This window comes from Leptonychotes weddellii, chromosome 6, assembly GCF_054177405.1.
Source record: "Leptonychotes weddellii isolate Sample4059 chromosome 6, ASM5417740v2, whole genome shotgun sequence".
Lineage (NCBI taxonomy): Eukaryota > Metazoa > Chordata > Mammalia > Carnivora > Phocidae > Leptonychotes > Leptonychotes weddellii.
Genome location: NC_138374.1, coordinates 96,158,433 through 96,174,609, shown reverse-complemented (window position 1 = coordinate 96,174,609; position 16,177 = coordinate 96,158,433). Strand labels below are relative to the sequence as shown.

The following is a 16,177-nucleotide window of genomic DNA, read 5'->3' as shown; positions in this document are numbered from 1 at the left end:
TTGAAAGTAGAGTATCTCAGAAGAATTCACAAAAGCATCTATTTATGAGATAAAGAATCGGCTTTAATATATTCCAGGCCCAGAAATCACAAAGCCTGCTTATGATAGTACAGTGAAGTAGTAAGTTTTTTGCTCCTGTATCTTTGCCAGCCTTCTCCTGCCATGAGGGGATAAAAACCAGCGTTCATGAGTTAGAAGGGTTAGACTGTAGACAGAGGTGGAGAGAAGCCAATGGCCTTATCTTTCCCTATAGGCTCTAGTTTAGGGAGGAGAAAACTTCAACTCTAAATCAAGTTTAATTTTGGATGAATACATGGGCCTAGCATTTTAATTTCTAAATATGTATATTTAGAAATTATATATATATACCTCAGTTTTTAATAGAAACATTCTGAGGCTGATCGAGGTTTCACCAAGGTTGGAGAAGACATAGCCCTGAATGGATTTAAAGTGCAAAAGCATGTTGCTCCAGGATTAACTGCCATGAGTTATGTTTGTTTACTATCTATTTACCTTTTAATGTCTAACCTAATGGACATGGACAGTTAGCTATCATAAATCTATTTCCTGCTTTTGGTTTTAATATTGGGGGTGCCTCTATCCAGATCTTGCTGCAGGATACAGGAGTAACAGTGGTGGCGAATAGTGAGGAGTTAGGTGGTGAGCACAGTGATTATGAATGGAGTTGCTGGAAATGAGAAGAGGAAAGAAAGTTGCTGACACCAAACTTTGGGCACCAGCAACACATTTCCTCTAAACATCTTGAGTACTAGTCTCTTCTCTTCTGAAATATCAGTTCTGCTTTTTGTTAAAAAAAAAAAAAAGAGAGAGAGAGAGAGTTCATTTCACTTTTGCCTCTCCAGACACTGGAATAGTGCTTGACATGCAGGAGTTATGCCTTAAATATTTGTTGAGTAAATGGACGGAGAGAAGTGGTAGGTTACAGCCCTGAGTGGACAAGAGTATGACACCATTGAAGAAAAGAAAGAAAACAGTGTGGCCGTAGCATAGAAAGAAAAGGGGAGGGTGGGGGGATAAGACAGAGGAAGTTGATAGAAATCATCTTGAAGTCATTAGGCCACTAATTTCAAACTTCCATTAGTGGGTCATGAAATCAATTTGGTGAGCTGCTATCAGATTTAAACACATGAAATAGAATAAAACTTAGGATATACTGTTCTTTGTAAAACTGTCAAATCAAATTTGCTTCCATATTTTATTTATATATGTGTGTATATACATTTGTGTATTGCGATAGCAAAGCTGTTCCTACTTTGGTTTGCCATAAATAGGTATGAAAGCCACACAGTAGGTATGGAGTAGAGAGAAAGATTTCTAACTTTAGAATAAAGGAATAGGAAACCACTGGAAATATTTTTATAGAGGAGTGAGTTTCAAGATTCCAACTCTAGACATTAATTACAGAGAATGGTGTTACTTTTGCAACATATGAGCATGGAGTACAAGGCTAGGCTGTAGTTACTGTCACCCCTACGTTACCTTATGCTTATTGAAGGCAGAAGCCAGGCCTTATTCACCACTGCATTCTCGTGCCTGACATAGACTAGGTAGATGATCTCTTGTGGGAAGCTACTGTTTGTGAATTGAAAGGCTGTAGTGCTTTCTGAAGAGAAGAGACTCTTCTGCCATGTTACTGTCATTAATACTGCTTTTAACATGCAAATTTTGGTTAGAATAACGACCATGGTCCTGCTGACCTTTCAAGGTTCCACGATGGATAGTATCAAGTAAAAGTCTAGAGGACTGCAGTCTCATATTACACAAATGGTCTGGCTCACCACTTGCTTCCTAGTACAAAGTGTTTTATAGGTATATTGTAGGTATTTGTTTGTTGAATGATGAATCCATCAACATGTTCTGATATCCCAACAAGAATTACAAGCAAACAGTATATCTTTCAAAGTAAATGTATAGTTATTAGTGGTCTGTCTATGTAATCTTGATCTTAAAAAGGGAACTTGCAACACAAAAGCAGTAATATTTCTGTACAAAGTCAATGAACTCACAAAAAAAGATATAAAATTTAATATATCCCAGGGTTCCTGGGTGGTTCCAATGGTTAAGCATCTGCCTTCAGCTCAGGTCATGATCTCCAGGTCCTGGGATTTAGCCCCACATTAGGCTCGCAGCTCAGCAGGGAGTCTGCTTCTCCCTCTGCCCCTGCCTCTCCCTTTGCTTGTGTTCTCTCTGTCTCTCTCCCTTTCAAATGAATAAATAAAAAACTTTAAAAAAATATAATATATACCTAAAATGTGGGGAGGGATGGGGAAAAGAATGAGTTCAAACTTAAATGACCATCAACTTAATATAGACTGCTATATGCAAAAGAGGATATATGCAAACCTAATGGTAACCATATATCAAAAACCACTAATAAACATGCAAAGAATAAAGAGAAAGAAATCCAAATATATCACTGAAGAAAATCAGCAAAATATCAAAGAGAGAAAGGATCAGAGAATATCTTCAGAAACAACTGTAAAACAATAAAATGGCAGTAAATACATATCTATCAATAATAACTTTGAATGTAAATCAACTGAACATGCCAATTCAAAGACATAAGTTGACAGAATGGATTAAAAAACAGGGCCTATCTATATGCTGCCTACAAGAGATTCATTTTAGATCTAAAGACACCTGCAGATTGAAAGTAAGGGGATGGAGAAACGTCTTATCATGCAAGTGGATGTCAAAAGAAAGCCAGAGTAGCAATATTTGTTTTGGACAAAATAGACTTTAAAACAAAGACTGTAACAAGAGACAAAGAAGGACACTACATAATAATAAAGGGGGCAATCCAACAAGAAGATATAATAACTGTAAATATTTATGCACCCAACATAGAAGTACCCAAACACATAAAACAGTTAATAACAAACCTAAAGAAACTAATCAATAATAATACAATAACAGTAGGGGACTTTAACACCCTACTTACATCAATGGACAGATCATCTAAACGGAATATCAATAAGGAAACGATGGCTTTGAATGACACACTGGACCCAGATGTATTTCACAGATATATTCGGGACATTCCATCCAAAAACAGCAAAATACACACTATTTTCAAGTGCACATGGAATGTTCTCCAGAATAGATCACATATTAGCTCACAAAACCAGCCTCACCAAATTCAATAAGATCGAAGTCCTACATGTATCTTTTCTGACAACACAATGAAACTAGAAAACAACCACAAGAAAAAAATCTGATGGAGGTTAAATAACATGCTACTAAACAATGAATGGATCAACCAGGAAATAAAAAGAAGAAATTTAAAAAGTACATGGAAACAAATGAAAATGAAAACACAATGGTCCAAAACCTTTGGGAGGCAGCAAAAGTGGTTGTAAGAGGGAAGTTTATAGCAATACAGGCCTACCTCAGGAAGCAAGAAAAATCTCAAACAACCCAACCTTGCACCTAAAGAAGCTAGGAAAAGAACAACAAACAAAACCTAAAACCAACAGAAGGAAGGACATAATAAAGATTAGAGCAGAAATAAATGATACAGGAACTAGAAAAGCAATAGAACAGATCAATGAAACCAGGAGCTGGTTCTCTGAAAAAATCAATAAAATTGGTCAGTTGTAGCCAGACTTACCAAGGAAAAAAGAGAAAGGAGTCAAATAAATAAAATCACAAATGAAAAAGGAGAAATAGCCAACACCACAGAAATATAAACAATTTTAAGAGAATATTATGAAAAACTATATGCCAACAAATTGGACAACCTAGAGGAAATGGATAAGTTCCTAGAAACATAAAATTACCAAAACTGAAACAGAAATAGAAAATTTGAAAAGACTGATAACAAGCAGGGAAACTTAATCAGTAATCAAAAAACTCCCAACACACAAAAGTCCAGGATCAGATGGCTTCACAGGCAAATTTTACTAAAAATTTTACCAAACTTTTAAAGAAGAGTTAATACCTATTCTCCTCAAACTATTACAAAAAATAGAAGAGGAAGGAAACCTTCCAAATTCATTCTTTGAGGCCAACATTATCCTGATACCAAAACCAGATGGATACCACTTTTTTAATATCCCTGATGAGCACAGAGGCAAAAATCCTCAACAAAATACTAACAAACCAAATCCAACAATACATTAAAAAAAATCATTTACCACATTAAGTGGGATTCATTCCTGGGTTGCAAGGTGGTTCAGTATTCTCAAATCAATCAATGACTGATTATATCAATAAGAGAAAGGATAAGAACTATATGATCATTTCAATAGACAAAGAAAATGTACTTGACAAAGTACAATATCCATTCATGATAAAAACCCTCAACAAAGTAGTTTAGAGGGAGCATACCTCAACATAATAAAGGCCATATATGAAAAACCCACAACTAGCATCATCCTTAATGGGGAAAAAACTGAGAGCCTTTTTTTTTTTTTTAAGGTCAGGAACAACACGAGGATGTCCACTCTCACCACTTTTATTCAACATGGTACTGGAAGTCCTAGCCACACCAATCAGACTACAAAAATAAATGCATCCAGGGGCGCCTGGGTGGCTCAGTCGTTAAGCGTCTGCCTTCGGCTCAGGTCATGATCCTGGGGTCCTGGGATCGAGCCCCGCATTGGGCTCTCTGCTCCGCGGGAAGCCTGCTTCTCCCTCTCCCACTCCCCCTGCTTGTGTTCCCTCTCTCGCTGTCTCTCTCTGTCAAATAAATAAAATCTTTAAAATAAAATAAAATAAATGCATCCAAATCAGCAAGGAAGAAGTCAAATTTTCACTATTTGCAGATGACATGATGCTTTATATAGAAAATCCAAAAGACTGACTAAAAAACTGTTAGAACTGATAAATGAATTTGGTGAAGTCACAGGATATAAAATCAATGTGTAGAAATCTGTTGCATTTTTATACACCAATAATCAAGCAGCAGAAAGAGAATTCAACAAATCAGACCCATTTACATTGCACCAAAAACCGTAAGATAGCTAGGAATAGACCTATCCAGAGTTGAAAGACTTTTTTTACTCTGAAAGCTATAAAACACTGATGAAAGACATTGAAAACAATGCAAAGAAATGGAAAGACATTCAGTGCTCATGGATTAGAAGAAAAATATTGTTAAAATGTCTATACTACCCAATCTACACATTTGATGCAATCCCTATCAAAATACCAACAGCATTTTTCACGGAACTAGAACAAACAATTCTAAAATGTATGTGGAACCACAAAAGACCCCAAATAGCCAAAGCAACATTGAGAAAGAAAAAAAGAGCTGAAGGCATCATAATTCCAGACTTCAAGTTCTATTACAAAGCTGTAGTGATCAAAACAGTATGGTACTGGCACAAAAACAGACACACATACCAATAGAACAGAATAGAAAACCCACAACTGTATGGTCAATTAATCCTTGACAAAGCAGGAAAGACTATCCCATGGGAAAAGGACAATCTCTTCAACAAATGGTGTTGGGAAAACTGGACAGCAACATACAAGAGAATGAAACTGGACCACCTTCTTATACCATACACAAAAATAAATTCAAAATGGTTAAGGACCTAAATGTGAGACCTGAAACCATAAAAATCCTAGAGAAGAACACAAGCAGTAACCTCTTTGACCTCAGCTGTAACAACTTCTTTCTGGATATGTCTCCTGAGGCAAGGGAAACAAAAGCAAAAATAAACTTTTGGGACTACATCAAAATAAAAAGCTTCTGCACAGCTAAGCCAACAATCAACAAAAGGCAACCCACAGAATGGGAGAAGATATTTGTAAATGACATATCCTATAAAGGGTTAGTATCCAAAATATATAAAGGACTTCTCAGGGCGCCTGGATGGCTCTATCAGTTAAGCATCTGACTGTTGATTTTGGCTCAAGTCATGATCTCAGTGTCATGCGATGGAGCCCCACGTACATGGAGCCTGCTTAAGATTCTCTCTCTCTCCCTGTCCCTCTGCTCCCTCCCCTCACCCTGCTCCTGCTTCCCTCTCTCTCTCTTAAAAAAAAAAAAAAGAACTTCTAAAAATCAACACCCAAAAAACAAATAATCCAATTTAAAAATGGGCAGAAGACGTTAACAGACATTTCTCCAAAGAAGACATCCAGATGGCCAACAGACACATGAAAAGATGTTCTTCATCACTTACCATCAGGGAAATGCAAATCCAAACTACAATGAGATATCACGTCACACCTGTCAAAATGGCTAAGATCAACACTACAAGAAACAACAGGTGTTGGCAAGGATGTGGAGAAAAAGCAACCCTTTTGCACTGTTCGTGGGAATGCAGACTGGTGCGGCCACTGTAGAAAACAGTATGGAGTTTCCTCAAAAAGTTAAAAATAGAACTACCGTATAATCCAGCAATGGCACTACAAGGTATTTACCCAAAAGATACAAAAACACTAATTCAGAAGGATGTATGCACCCTTATGTTTATTACAGCATTATTTACAATAGCCAAGATATGGAAGCAGCCCAAGCGTCCACTGATTGATGAATGGATAAAGAAGGTGTGGTGTGTGTGTGTGTGTATATATATATATATATAGTATATATGTATACACAATGAAATATTATTCAGCCATAAAAAAGGAAGGAAATCTTGCCATTTGCAACAACATGGATGGAACTAGAGGGTATAATGCTAAATGAAATAAGTCAGTCAGAGAAAGAAAATACCATATGATTTCACTCATATATGGAATTTAAGAAATGAAACAAATGAGTAAAGAGGAGAAAGAGAGAGAGAGAGAGAAACAAACCAAGAAGCAGACTCTTAACTCTAGAGAGCAAACTGATGGTCACCAGAGGGGAGGTGAGTGGGGGGATGGGTGAAATAGGTGATGGGGATTAAGAAGTGCAGTTGTCATGATGAGGACTGGGTTCTGTATGGAATCGTTGAATCACTCTATTGTAAACCTGAAACGAATATAACACTGCATGCTAACTAAGTGAATTAAAATAAAATTAAAAAAAAAATTTTTTTAAAAGAGGAAGCTTACATACATTGAGTATTTACTGTGGGGCAGGCACCTTTCATTATAATTAATTCATTAGTCCTCAATACAACATTGAAGGGAGTACTATTTCCATTTATGGTGGAATACACTGGATCTTAAAATGTGAAACTGGAGTTTGAATCAAGGTCTTTCTGATCCCATATCCGGTGTTGTTTTTACCAAATATGCTACTTCAATAAAGAAAATAATCTGATTTTTCTTCAGGCATTGAGACCCTGATAGTTGTACCCTGGCATTGCTGTACACTTGTACAGACTTTGCCAGTTTCTAGAAAGGGGACATATACTTCTCAGGGATTACCACCGCTGCAGCAACATAAAGGCTTCGTGCTCCTGGGCCCAGGAGCTTCACATGGCCTATCATGTACTTGAAAGAAGAATTTTATTAAGACATTGCTTCACTAACGGGCGCCTGGGTGCCTCCGTTGGTTAAACATCTGCCTTGGGCTCAGGTCATGATCCCAGGGTCCTGGGATTGAGTTCCGCATCGCAGGGAGCCTGCTTCTCCCTCTCCTTCTGCCCTGCTCATGCTCTCTCTCTTTCTCTCTCTCAAAGAAATAAATTTTTAAAAAATTTAAAAAAAAAGAAATTGCTTCAATTCTAAAGGGTAATGATAGAGAGGAAATATAGACTGTTTCATCTTGATGAAAATGTGTATGAGAAGATAGAAATCAACTTCTAGGAGCTTAGAAAGTGATTTAAATAAGTAAATCTTTTATTTTAAAAAGTTTTTTTCTCCGGTAAAAATAATGATTCTTGATAAACCAGAACAAGGAAGAAGGGAGAATTTCATTTTATAGAATTTTTAAATAGGGGACTATGAGTGATTTTTGTCTTTCTTATAATATTGGTTCATATTTTTCATATTTCAAAATAATGAAGCCAGGCTGGTAGAAAATATTTGCAAAAGACACACCTGAAAAAGCACTGTTACCCAAAATATATAAAGAACTCCTAAAACTTAACCATAAAAAAAACACCTAATTTTAAAAATGGGCGAAAGACCTTAACAGATATTTCACCAAAGAAGATTTACAGGTGGCAAACAAACATGTGAGGAGAAGCTCACGTCATATGTCATCAGGGAAATGCAAATTAAAACGAGATAACATTGTATAACCTATTAGAATGGCCAAAATCTAGAACACTGACAACATCCAATGTGGGTGAAGATGTGAGCAATAGAAGTGTTAAATATTGCCAGTGGGAATACAAAATGGTACAGACACTTTGGAAGATAGTTTGGTGGTTTCTTTTCTTTCTTTCTTTTTTTAAGAGTTTATTTATTTATTTGTCAGAGAGAGCGAGCTCACAAGCAGGGGGAGCGGCAGGCAGAGGGAGAAGCAGGCTTCCCACCGAGCAGGGAGCCCGATGGGGCTCAATCCCAAGACCCTGGGATCATGTCCTGAGCAGAAGGCAGACGCTTAACTTACTGAGCCACCCAGGCGCCCGTTTGGTGGTTTCTTACAAAACTAAACATATTCTTACTGTATGATCCAGCAATCATGCCCCTTGGTATTTACCCAAAGGAAATGAAGTTTTATATCCACACAAAAAGTTGTACATAGATGTTTATAGCAGCTTCATTCACAATTGCTAAAATTTGGAAGCATCCACGATGTCCTTCAGTAGGTGAATGGATAAATAAACTGTGGTATATCCAGACCATGTATTATGTAGTTCTAAAAAGAAATGAGTTATAAAGACATGGAGAAAATTTATTAAATGCATCTCACTGAGTAAAATAAGCCAATCTGAAAATGCTACATACTGTATGATTTCCAACTATGTGACATTCTGGAAAAGGCAAAACTATAAGTGGTTGCCAGGGCTTGTGAGATAGGGAAGGATGAATAGGCAAAACAAAGAGGATTTTTAAGGTGTGAAAATACTCTATGATACCATAATAATGGGTACATGTCATTATATATTTGTCAAAACCCATAGACTGTAGAACATGAAGAGTGAAGCCTAAGGTAAACTATGGTCTCTGGGTGATGATGATGTCATTATGTATGTGTGGGGGCAGAGAGTACGTGGGGAAATCTCTGTACCTTCTGAATTTTGCTATGAACTTAAAACTCCTCTAAAAAATAAAGTCTTTAAAAATAAATGAATGAATGAATGAATAAATGAACGAATAAATAAATACTATTCTTTTTGCTTAAAAAATGATGAAGTGAGTTTAAAAGTTCAAGGGCACTTCATGAGATCCCATTTGTGTAAAAAAATTCAAATCCTTTCTTTTCCTTTTTACTCTAAATATATGAATATGCATTGGATAGTCTGGAAGGATATACATCAAAATAGCATCGTGATTACGCTTTATTCTTTATTCGCTTTGATAGTTCATATTTGTAAAATTGAGCATGAATTATTTTTTATAATTTTTAAAATGTAATTGTTAAAAAGAAAAAAGAACACTTTAATTTTTAAATTTTCTTTATTCTGAAATAAAAACATATTTTAGACTTTACATATTAATCATAAATAATAAAGGTATTTGAAATGTTCCAAATTAGATGTGACATATAGAATACTAACCTATAAATATATGTTGTTTTATAGTCTCAAAGGAAAAAAAATGTGTGATCGAGGAACAGATGTTCATTGAATAGTTTATTTGATTTTAAATAACATGGAGTAATTGTAGAAGAAAGCAAAGTATAGAAAGTATTTTTTCATATTTTTCATTCATTTTTATTTAACTGCTTCCAAATTTAACTGGTTATTTTAGAATGAATAAACTTTTTTTTTAATATCCACACTGAGTTGAAATTCAACATGAATGTATCTTTAAAGTTCTTAACAAATAGCTAAGGTAAAAAAATTGTTCCTTTCTTATCATGAATTTGTGTAACACTAGCCCAACTGAGAAAACAAACAATGGCGTGTGCTTTTTAATTATAAACAGTTCAAACATAATTTAAATTTTTCGTAAGTTCAGTGACCTTCCCATAAGATACTTGGCAAATGCAAAAAAAAAAAAAAAAATTCTGGAGTTTCCTAATAATTACTGACAGAATAAATTTGAACAAATAAATGTGGAAAATAAACAGTACTATCAAATAAGTTTACCCTTTCCCTAAGTTATACGTGTACACTTGGTCTTATAAACAACTGGAAACTCAATCTATCTGGTCCCCTTGGGTGGACTTTGACTTCCTCAGGTTCGTATTCATCATGATTTAAATCTTGGAACTGCATCCAAGAGGAAGCTTAACAATAGTGATTGTTTATTTTGTAGGTTTTAAAGAAGCTAGAGTGCCAGAGAAGACCTTTGAAGTGTGAAGAGATTTCCTGTAATTGAAACCAAAATGTCATTTATAGATCCGTATCAGCACATTATAGTAAGTCATACTGTTTATATATCTTTTCTGGGAGGGAGGCTGATACACTTCTGCAGGAGTCTTGCTGGCATTGGCCAATAAAGTACAACTCTAAGACAAATCCAGAACAGAGGTACTTGGAGGGAAAAAAAAGTCCAAACCATGTGTAACAGTATAGAACTTTCACGGAACAATAAAAGATGTAGTTACCACTTAGCAATTATCAGTCTGTGTAAGTTCTACCCTTCACATGCACTGAGAGAAGATAAAGGAATTCTTGAATTGAAGGCTATATTTGGGTATGCGTTGCCAGGGTAAAGTGTTCTGTAAACTTCCCCTTCGCTGTTCTTAAACCAATTCTTCTGTAGGTGGTTAGTTCATAGTAAAGAGTAATTTCAAATTTTAGTATGTATTTTTCCAAACTCAGCTTTCTGATTAAAAAAAAAACAGGATTTCTTTGCTGAATTCAACGATCCAGTTAGGCTTATATGGACTAGAAATAGTTTTTATGGACATTAAGGAATAATCCAGAGCCTTATTGTTACTTCAAATGAAGCACTTGTTCTCTTACCCTACATCCTTCTCTAGCTACCATCCTCTCTCTTTCCCTGCCTGGAGAGCAAGGATTAACATATTACAAGTGTTTTCTAGTGCCTTCTTCCCCTCTATTCACAACTTGAGTCATTAAAAACTGTACTCAGCTTTCCTACTTCACAAAGAAGCCTCATCAAGGACCTCTTTTGGTGCTGAATTCATTGGACTCTTCAGTACCCCCATCCTCCCCCAACATCCCACCCCGACCTCCCCCAACCCCACTGGTCATTCTCTTCTTAAAACTCTTCTTGATGGGGTGCCTGGGTGGCTCAGTTGGTTAAGCGTCTGCCTTTGGCTCAAGTCATGATCTCAGGGTCCTGGGATCGAGTCCCGCCCGCATCGGGCTCCCTGCTCAGCCGGGAGTCTGCTTCTCCCTCCCCCACAACCCCCTCGTGCTCTCTCTCAAATAAATAAAACCTTTAAAAAAAAAAACTTCTTGATTTTTCTGTGGTTCTGTTTCAGATTTCTCTGGTTTCGTTTCCTATTTTCTTGCAATTGGTTCCTTTTTTAGTTTTCTTTGCAAGCTGCTGTTCCTGTTGGACTCTTTTTTTTTTTTTAATCGATGTATAGCATACATAAAGTGCATAAATCTTAATTGTTCAGCTTATGGATATTAACCTATGTATTCCTCTCATGAAACCACCATCCAAATAAAAATACACAGCATTAAAAGTAATGCAGAAGAGTTGCTCATGTCCTTTCCAGTCAGTAAACTGCACAAAGGTAACCAACATTTGACTTCTATGACCATAGATAAGTGTTGCCTGTTTTTGACCTTCATATGGATATCTGCCTTCCACATTACATCTGTGAGATTCATTCATGTTGTTGCAAAGCAGCAGAATTGCACACTTTTACATTGCCGTGTAGCATTCCCTTATCTGAATATACTGTGAACTCTCTAGTCCCCTGGTAACTCATCTCCTCGCTGAATGGCCGTGGCGCCGCTACTGGAAATCAAGTAGCCATATGTGTGTGGCTTGATTTCCATGCTGTTCTATTGGTCTATTAGGCTTTGTTATATAATGACAGTTGTACAACATGTCTATCTTAATTTCTTTTTTTTTTTTAAGATTTTATTAATTTATTTGTCAGGGATTAAGAGAGAGAGAGAGTGAGAGAGAGAGAGCACAAGCAGGGAGAGTGGCAGGCAGAGGGAGAAGCAGACTCCGTGCCGAGCAAGGAGCCCGATGCGGGGCTTGATCCCAGGACCCTGAGATCATGACCTGAGCCGAAGGCAGATGCTTAACCGACTGAGCCACCCAGGTGTCGCATCTTAAATTCTGTAGCTTTGAAATGTATCTTATATATGGTGGTGTAAAATCCTCCAGCTTTTTCTTCTTCAAGATTGTCTTGGTTATTTTTAGTCCTCTGCATTTCCATATAAATTTTGCAATCAGTTTGTCAGTTTGCACACACACACACATACACAAAACTGCTGGGATTTTTATTGGCCCTGTAATGATTTTATAGACCAATTAAGGGAGAGGTGATATGACAAAGATATTGAATCTTCCCACCCATTAATAACACATGAATCTAATCCAAAACTAATGTTATTTAGATTACCTTTAATTCTCTCAAAAGTGTATTGTAGATTTCAGTAGGATATCTTTTATAGTATTCCCCCCCTTACCTGCAGTCAGACCTTATACAGAAGCAGATGATCCTCCTTCTGACGTATCATCAGAAGGTCAATAGTAACCTAACACTACGTCACAAAGCCTGTGTTATTCACTCACTTCATCTCATCACCTAGGCATTTTATCATCTCATATCATCACAAGGAGAGTGATAATACAAGATTCTTTGAGAGAGAGCGCACATTCACATAACTTTTATTACCGTATGTTATTATAGTTCTATTTTATTATTAGTTATTGTTGTTAATCTCTTACTGTGTCTAATCTAGAAATTAAACTTTATCCTAGGTATGTACGTACAGGAAAAAACAGCACATAGAGAGTTTGTACTACCCACGGTTTCAGGCATCCATGGTGGGGCACCTGGGAGGTTGCTTGGAATGTATTCCCTGAGGCTAAAGAGGGATTATTATATATCTTTTTTTTAGATGTATTTCTTGATAGTTGATGTTTTAGCATCATTATTTGTAAATTTTATTTTCCAATTAGTTTTTGCATTTATATCAAGATACAATTGATCTTTGTAGATCTAATAAACTTACTGAATTTCTTTATTAATTTTAATAGTTTGTAGGTTCTTTTGGATTTTCAACTTACACATTCCTGTTATCTGTGAATAATGCCAATTTTACTTCTTCCTTTTAAATTTTTAAATATTTATCTTTAGAGCTTTATTAATTGTAGACCATCTACTTTAGGTATAGCACATAGGTTTGGGAATGTCACATTTTCATAATTGCTCAATGAAAAATATTTTCTAACTTTTTCTAACTCAGTCCCTGAACTGAGCTTTGACTCATGGGGTGCTTAGACACGTGTATATTAATTTTCAAACAGTTGTCTTTGTCTTTGATTTCTAATCTAATTCCACTCTGTTCAGAGAACATACTCTTGCATGATTTTTTGTTGTTTGTAATATGTTTATACATGATTATGGCCTAGCGTATTGTCTGTTTTGGTAAATGTTCCATATACAACAATATGTTTCCATTTCAACTTTTGCTTTATGAATTTTGAAGATATGTTATTAGTGCATATAACTTCTGGATGTATATATTTCTCTAATTGATGTTTTATCATTATAAGTCCTTTTTTTATCTCTAATGATAGCTTTGTTCTAAATTTTACTTTGTCTTTTATTAATTTGACTTCTTCCAGTTTCTTTGATTGGTGTGTATGCATCCTTTTATGTTCAATTTATATTTTTCCTTTTATTTAAAGTGTGGTTTTTGTGAAAAGCATATAATCAGGGGTGCCCGGATGGCTCAGTCGGTTAAGCGTCTGCCTTCAGATTCCCGAGAGGAATTCCCTAGAGGGAGTGACATGTAAGCCTAGACCTGAAGGTTTAGCACAAGGGAAGTGAAGAAGGAGAAAATTACTTTTCTGGATTGGAAAAAAGCAAATGTGAGGCAATCTGGAGATGAGAAAGTTCATTTAAGGAAATGAAAGAAGTTCAGTATGGTTGGAGTATAATACATTTCAAAGAATATAATTATTTCAAATACCCTTCCTCTCATACCTAAATCTGACCAGGCCTTCTTACTGAACGCTGTATAGTCTCCACATGTCTCTTGTCAGATGACCTTGTGAGCTGGCCACTTAGTTTCTTCTCTTAACGTGGCAGAGTATATTTAAAAATCAAACTGCACTCTGGATATTTTAACTCATTGCTGTCCCCTTTTCTCGCAAATTTTAACTATAGCTAAATATTTAGGACATAGTAATTACCGACGCGGCATCTTAATATGATGAAGCTTGAAAACCACATATCTGTATCACGGTTTTCGTTACCTTTCCCAGCATCAGAGTGGGACATTTAATTCATATTCCAATTTATAGCGCTTTTAAATGAGGAGCCCTAAGAGCTTTGTAGTTTTGTTATTCTTGTTCTTTCTGTGTATGTATGAAAAACACTGTGTGTGTTTGTCTATGTAAATTGTCTTAGTGACAAAATTCCCTGCCCTGGTTTTCACAGAAAGATACTTTTCAAAATATATAAGTGAGCATACTCAGCACAGAATAGTTTTAGTAAAAACGAAAGATGGGGAAAACTAAGTCAGCTAACTTGGGATGAGTGGTACCAGACGGGCCAACACCGTTTTGGCTGCCTCAAGGCACAGAAGTTTGGCCTCATATTCCCCACATCTGTGATGCAGTGACATGTTGGGGAATCCCTTGGGCTGGTGCAGCAATTCACAGCCAGCAAGTTCTCTTGCTTCCCACAGTGCTGGCTTTTAAGAACCTGGTAGAAACTGGAGCGATAAACATATGGCAGAATTCAGTGTCCATATGTTTAGAGTCCTCGTGAGGTACTTTCTAACCTGAAGAATGTTTGTGTCTCCAGGATTTATTGAAATTCTTTTGGACCAATCTTACAAGGATAGGTCAAGTATAAATTATTTATAAAAATTTCCATCTTTTTACTCTGAAAATGAGTCACTTCCCTGGAGTGAAAAAGAATCCACACCTCTTCCCACCACCCTATTAGCAGTGGAGGGCCACTGTCCCACATCCACAGAACCCAAGGTTGTCTTCACATCAGACATAGTCAACCACATGGGTGTGCTAGCATGAGTGCTTGCTAAAATACAGGGACCTTTGAAAAACGTCATTGTGGGTGACTGGAAATTTTACCGGGAAAGTAGAAAGATATTATTCTAGATTATTATGGTAACATGGCGGGGGAGAGGTGCAACACAGGGTAAGGAATCAAAGAGCTAGTATTCTAGTGGTATTTCCCGTCTTCAGTTACGTGCTCCTGAGCACTGAAACTGAGTTTTAGCGGCTTCGTGTGGAAAAACAGGGTATGAATAGTACCTGCTGTGTCTGCTTCGCAAGGCTTTTATAAATAATAAATTGCCATGTGTCTAAAAGTATTCTCTAGACACAGTAAAGAAAGGTATTTCCAGCTAAGGGACATCAGAGGGTGAGACACTGCTATTGAGAAATCAGAAATATTAAAGGTGGCAAAAACCTCCTGTTGCAAAGCCTAATGCGGTGCGAAACTAACAATGAGTTTTAGGGCAAATAGCACATTTGTTGTTGTTCTAGAAAAGTGAAAAAGAGGATGGTTAGTGATCAGCTTCTCACCTTTCCCTGATACCAGTCATTCCTTAGGGTGCAGTCTATGGAATTTTCAACTTAAAACGGGGTTGGTTTATGAGGGTACTAATCCTTAGAAGGCTCACACTCTCTCAAGGCTGCTCAGTCTCAGCCTCTTCCTCTCTGGATCAGCAAAAACAATGCTTACCACTCTGGTTTTTGGTGCTTTCTTTGATTTTTGATCTCTTTCCTGGTAGTTAAGACCTTTCTATCTTGTTAGTTCTTTGTTACTCTATTAGTCCATGTTCTCCAGAGAAACAGAATCAATAGGTGATAGAAAGGTAGGTAGATAGATGGAGTCTTAATTTAGCTTATAAACAACAGAAATTTGTTGCTCAGAGTTCTGGAGGCTGGGAAATCCAAGATCAAGGTACCAGCATGGTTGCATATGGTGAGGGCCCTGTTCCCTGGTCTGTAGCCATTCTGTCCTCACAAGGTAGAAGAGGCAAGGAATCTGTCTAGATTTTCTTCTATAAAG

General features: G+C 36.6%; 1 long non-coding RNA gene across 1 annotated transcript in view; it reads left to right on the top strand.

The window, feature by feature from the left end:
* Nucleotides 1-10,714, top strand: part of LOC145722296 (uncharacterized) — a 33,214-nt gene extending 22,500 nt beyond the window's left edge. Inside the window, exon 3 of the long non-coding RNA XR_014146448.1 lies at nucleotides 10,279-10,714. This is a non-coding gene — a long non-coding RNA (uncharacterized LOC145722296). The remainder of the gene's footprint in view (nucleotides 1-10,278) is intronic.
* Nucleotides 10,715-16,177: the final 5,463 nt, after the last annotated feature.